This window comes from Pongo pygmaeus, chromosome 2 (assembly GCF_028885625.2).
Source record: "Pongo pygmaeus isolate AG05252 chromosome 2, NHGRI_mPonPyg2-v2.0_pri, whole genome shotgun sequence".
Taxonomy (NCBI): Eukaryota; Metazoa; Chordata; class Mammalia; order Primates; family Hominidae; genus Pongo; species Pongo pygmaeus.
This window is the reverse complement of record NC_085930.1, coordinates 80,156,447-80,162,631: the sequence shown is the minus strand read 5'-3', so window position 1 is coordinate 80,162,631 and position 6,185 is coordinate 80,156,447. Positions and strand designations below refer to the sequence as shown.

The following is a 6,185-nucleotide window of genomic DNA, read 5'->3' as shown; positions in this document are numbered from 1 at the left end:
CCAGCTATTTTGACCTCTCCCCTTTTGTCCTAGTTGATGGATCAGTCTGTCATGACATCACCCACTAGGCATTCACAGCTTTGCAAATATTCCATCACTGTGTTCTGTGTGCAAATTACAATGGTGCAATTTTAAAATTGAATTATTGGCAGGACTTCCAGATATGGCTGAGTAAGGAAGTCAGTTAATTCTTTCTTCCAAAAATGGGAAAAATAGACAAAAACAACCCTTTCAGTGTTCTGGAAATTAATGAATGGCATACAACAATCTGAGAAGCATTCATGCTTAAACAACTGCTGAAATTCAGGTAAGAACAGTGGTAGTCTATGGTGTTCTGGTCTGGAATAGAGTTGCTCCCCTTCTCTGCTCAGTTGGGTTGGCATGTGCTGCTACAGTCAAAGAGAGGCTGTATTAGCATTTTCAGAGGAACAGCCACACACACACACACACACACACACACACACACACACACACAGAGCCATATTCTATTGGTTATTTTTGTATATTTAGGTATTAGTGTATATCTAGAATGAGATTTATGATAAGGAGCTGGCTTATACAAGTATAGAGGTTAGGAAATTCTATGATTTGCTATCTGCAAGCTCCAGACCCAGGAAAGTCAGTGGTGCAACTTGAAGTCCTGAGAGCCATGGCTGATGGTGTAGATCCCAGTCAGCATCTGAAGGCCCGAGAATAAGGAGCACTGTGGGCAGGAGATATTGATGTCTCAGCTTAAGCCATCAGATAGAGTGAAATTCAACCTTCTGCCTTTTTGTTCTATTCAGGCCTTTGGTGGATTGGATGACACCCACTACTTTGGGGAGAGTCATCTCCTCTACTCAGTTCACCAATTCAGATGCTAATCTTTTCCAGAAACACCCTCACAGACATACCTTGAAGTAATATTTTACCAGATATCTGGGCATCCCATGGCCAAGTCAAGTTGACACATGAAACTGACCATCACAGAGGCCTGCTTGATTTGGAACAGTGGGTGATGCAGTGGTGTTATTTGTGAAAGTGATGTTCTTGGTGGCCAGCAAGTGGGAGAGGGCAAATAGCTCTAGTAGCCTGAGTTTTCATTCATGTTTGGGGTAAGATGTTCATGGCTGAGGCTGTGCACATTCACAGCAGAGGCAGGAGAGAGCCTAAGCTGTTCATGTACTCCTGGCCAACCCTGAAACTTTGCACATACCCACAGACTCAAAAGGGTCTAGCACGAAGTAAAAGTAGGAATAGATTTGAGAATAGCCTAAACTTTCAATGTCTACTGCTACTCTCTACCATAATCAGAGGATAGTAGATGTACTGGTTCAGACATTTGAGCACAATCTCTTTCCAACTATTAGCTGACTACTAAGCTGTGCTCATGCAGGAGCAACTCAGAAACCTGAGCAGGGACATCAGTGACTATATACTAAAGTTTATAAGTTTAGTATATAGTTTCTAAGTATATAGTTTCTAAGTTTCTGTTTCTAAGTAATTAGAACAGACAAAATGGCAACAATAAAGCCATCAGAGGGGGAAAATCAGAATCCAGAGTTGTTACCACCTATTATCTGAAATGTTCAGTTTTCAACAAAATATTATGAGACATGCAAAGAAACAGGAAAGTATTTTTAGAAGGAAACACAGTTAATAGAAACTGTCTCTCAGTGTCCCCAGGGGTTGGATTTAGTGCACAAAAATTTCAAAGAAGCTATTATAAATACACTCAAAGAACTAAAGGAAACCATGTTTAAAGAATTAAAGGAAGGTATGACATCAGTGAATCCACAAATAGGGAGTCTCGATAATGGGACGGAAATTACCAAAAAGAGTCACATGGAAATTCTCAAGTTGAGTGTAATAAATAAAATGAATAATTCATTGGAGGGGCTCAATAGCAGATTCAAGATGTCAGAAGAAAGGATCAGTGAACTTAAAACTAGATCAATAAAAATTAATGAGAGAAAACAAGAATAAAGAAAATATGAACAGAGCCTCAGAGAACATGGAACATTAAATATACTGACATATATTTAGAATGAAATTAATGAAAGTCCCAAAGTAAAGAATACAGAGAAGGGGTTGGAAAAGATATTTGAATGAGTCATGACTGAAAACTTGCCAAAATTGATTTTATTTATTTTTAAATTTTTTCTGGGTACATAGTAGGTGTTTATGGGTACACGAAATGTTTTGATACAGGTGTGCAAAGTGAAATAAGCACATCATGGAAGATGGGGTATCTATCTTCCCAAGCATTTATCCTTTGAGTTACAAACAATACAATTACATTCTTTAAGTTATTATAATAATGTACAATTAAGTTATTATTTTATTGTTATTATTCTGAGGCAGGGTTTTACTCTGTCATGCAGGCTGGAGTCTAGTGGTAAATTTTGGTTCACTATAACCTCTGCCTCCCAGGTTCAAGGGATCCTCCCACCTCAGCTTCCTAAGTAGCTGAGACCACAGGCACATGCCACCACACCCTACTACTTTTTGTATTTTTTGTAGAAATGAGGTTTCTCCATGTTGGCCAGGTTGGTCTTGAACTCCTGGGCTCAAGTGATCTGCCTATCTTGGAAGTGCTGGGATTACAGGCATGAGCAACCATGCCTGATCAATCAAATTATTATTGACTATAGTCTCCCTATTGTACCATCAAATAGTAGGTCTTATTCATTTTTTCTATTTTTTTTGTACCCGTTAACCATGCCCACCTCTTGCTTCAGTTACCCACTACCCTTCCCAGCCTCTGGTAACAACAATCCTTCTACTCTTTATGTCCATGAGTTTAGTTGTTTTGATTTTAGATCCCACAAATAAATAAAAACATGCAATGTTTGTCTTTCTGTGCCTGGCTTATTTCACTTAACATAATGATCTCCATTTCCATCCATGTTGTTGCAAATGACTATATCTCATTCTTTTTATGGCTGAATAGTAGGTGTACTATTGTGTAGATGTACCATGTTTTCTTTATCCACTCATCTGTTGATGAACACTTAGGTTGCTTCCAAATCTTAGCTATTGATTCTTCCAATCCATGAACTTGGAATATTTTTTCATTTTTTGGCGCCCTCTTCAATTCTTTCATCAGTATCATAGTTTTCTTTATAGAGGTCTTTTACTTCTTTGGTTAATTCCTAGGTATTTCATTTTATGTGTGGCTGTTGTAAAAGGGATTACTTTTTGAATTTCTTTTTCACCTTGTTCACTGTTGGCATATACAAATACTACTGATTTTTGTAGGTTGACTTTGTATCCTGCAACTTTACTAAATGTGTTTAACAGTTATAATAGATTTCCTCTGGAGTCTTTAGGTTTTTCCAAATATAAGATTATATCATCTACAAGCATAGGTAATTTTACTTCTCCATTTCCAGTTTGCATGCCTTTTATGTCTTTCTCTTGTCTGATTGCTCTAGCTCAGACTACCATTACTCCGTTGAATAACAGTGGTGACAGTGGGCATCCTTGTCATGCTCCAGATCTTAGAGGAAAGGCTTTCAGTTTTTCCCCATTCAGTATGATACTAGCTGTGAAATATGTCATATATGGCTTTGATTATGTTGAGGTACGTTTCTTCTATCCCCAGTTTTTTGAGATTTTTTTTTTCTTTTTTTTTTTTGAGATGGAGTCTCGCTCTGTCACCCAGGCTGGAGAGCAGTGACGCCATCTCAGCTCACTGCAAGCTCTGCCTCCCGGGTTCACGCCATTCTCCTGCTTCAGCCTCCCAAGTAGCTGGGACTACAGGTGCCCGACACCATGCCCGGCTAATTTTGTTTTTGTATTTTTAGTAGAGACGGGGATTCACCGTGTTAACCAGGACAGTCTTGATCTCCTGACCTCTTGATCCACCCGCCTTGGCCTCCCAAAGTGCTGGGATTACAGGTGTGAGCCACCGTGCCCAGCCTTTTGAGAGTTTTTATCAGGAAGGGATGTTGAATTTTTATCAAATGGCTTTTCAGCATCAATTGAAATCATCACATGGTTTTTGTCCTTCATTTTCTTGATATAATGTATCAGATTGATTGATTTGAGCATTTTGAACCACATTTGCATCCCAGGGATAAATCCCACTTGGTCTTGATGAATGATCTTTCTAACATATCACTGAATTTAGTTCGCTAGTATTTTGTTGAGGATTTTTGCATCAATATTCATCAGAGATATTGGCCTGTAGTCTTCGTCATCGTCGTTGTTGTTGTTATTGTTGTTGTTGTTGTTTTTTGAGATGTAGTCTCACTCTGTCGCCTAGGCTGGAGTGCACTGGCGCAATCTTGGCTCACTGCAACCTCTGCCTCCCAGGTTCAAGGATTCTCCTGCCTCAGCCTCCCGAATAGTTGGGATTACAGGCCCATGACACCATGCCTGGTTAATTTTTTTGTATTTTTAGTAGAGATGGGGTTTCACCATGTTGGCCAGGCTGGTCTCGAACTCCTGACCTCAGGTGATCCACCTGCCTCAGCCTCCCAAAGTGCTGAGATTACAGATGTGAGCCACTGTGAGCCACCGTGCACAGCTAGTTTGCATTTTTTTGATGTGTCTTTGGTTTTGTATCAGTGTAGTACTGGCCTCTTAGATTGAGTTTGGAAGTATTCCTTCCTCCTCTATTTTTTGGAATAGTTTGAGTAGGATAGCTATTAATTCTTCTTTAAACCTTTGGTAAAATTTAGAAGTGAAACCATCAGGTCCTGGGCTTTTCTTGACTGGAAGATTTTTTTTATGGCTTCAAAAATATGGAACACTTCACAAATTTGTGTGTCATGCTTGCATAGGGGCCATGCTAATCTTCCCTGTATCATCCCAAATTTTAGTATATGTGCTACTGAAGTGAGCACCCAAATTTGATTTTAAAAACTCACATGTAACCAGTTAACAAAACCCAAATAGAATAAAGACAAGATTGTCATCTGAACACAGTACAGCCAAACTCTTGAAAGTGAAAGGCAGAAAAACTGAAGAATAGCAAGAAAAAAGTGACTTATTACAAACATGGGAACACCAATGTGATTGATGGCTGGCATCTCATGTGAAACAATGGCAGCCAGAAGGCAGCAGGATGGCATAGTCAGAGTGCTAAAAGAAAAGAAAAAATACCCCACTGTATATCTAAGAATTTATATCCAGGAAAACTACCCTTCAAAAATAAAGGCAATAAAGACATTTCAAAATAAACAAAGGTTGAGAGAATTTGTTGTTAGCAGAACCGACTGTCAATAAATACTAAAGGAATCCTTCAGGTTGAAAGGGCAGGACACTAGACATAACTTGAATCCACAGAAGAAATATAAAGCACCAGAAGTGATATATACACTAATATAGGAAACTTTACAAATATATATTTCTTTTATATATATTTTATATAGTCTCTTAATCTCTTTGAAAGAAAGATAAAACAGTAATTTGAACACACACAAGGAGAAGGAAATGAAGCTATTATGCTGGAGCAAAGTTTGTATATTTTATTAGAATTAGGTTGTATTAATCTGAAGTAGATGGCAATAAGTTAAGATTCATGTTGTAATCTCTAGAGCAGCCACTAAGAAGATAACGAAAAAATTAAAATAGTTAACAAAGGAATTAAAAATGATACATAAATAAATAAACCATTTATTTAGTTCAGCAGAAGGCTGTCAAGGAAGAACAGAGGAATTAAAGAGAAAATAAACATACACAAAACAAATACAATAGCAAATGTAAAACCAGCCATATTAGTAATTCACTTTAACTAGAAATGATCTAAGTTCCCTAATAAAAAGGCAGAGACTGTCAAGCTAGATTTTTTTTTTAAAGCAAGACAATGTCTTAAATATAAAACAAAGCACACAATTGTCAAAAGAAACTCATAAATCGGGTTTAATCAAAATTAAAAACATTTGTGTTTCAGAGGACACCATTAGGAAAATGAAAAGACAAGCCACAGACCGAGATAAAATGTTCACAAATCATGTATGTGATGAAGGACTTGTTTACAAAATATATGAAGAACTCTTATCATTCAATAAGAAGACAACCCAATTAAAAAATAGAAAACAATTTGAATGCACAATCAACAAAGAAAATAGATAAATGGCCGATAAACATATATAAAAAGATGTTCAACATCTTGGCCAGGAGTGGTGGCTCACGCCTGTAATCCCAACACTTTGGGAGGCTGAGGGGGGTGGCTCATGAGGTCAGGAGATCGAGAC

The 6,185-nt window shown here is 37.8% G+C and overlaps 1 non-coding gene across 1 annotated transcript; it reads right to left on the bottom strand.

Moving 5' to 3' along the window:
* Positions 1-4,724: 4,724 nt before the first annotated feature.
* On the bottom strand, positions 4,725-4,832 carry LOC129034307 (U6 spliceosomal RNA). Its single transcript, XR_008501812.1, has one exon. It is a non-coding gene; the product is annotated as a U6 spliceosomal RNA (small nuclear RNA).
* Between the last annotated feature and the right edge of the window lie 1,353 nt (positions 4,833-6,185).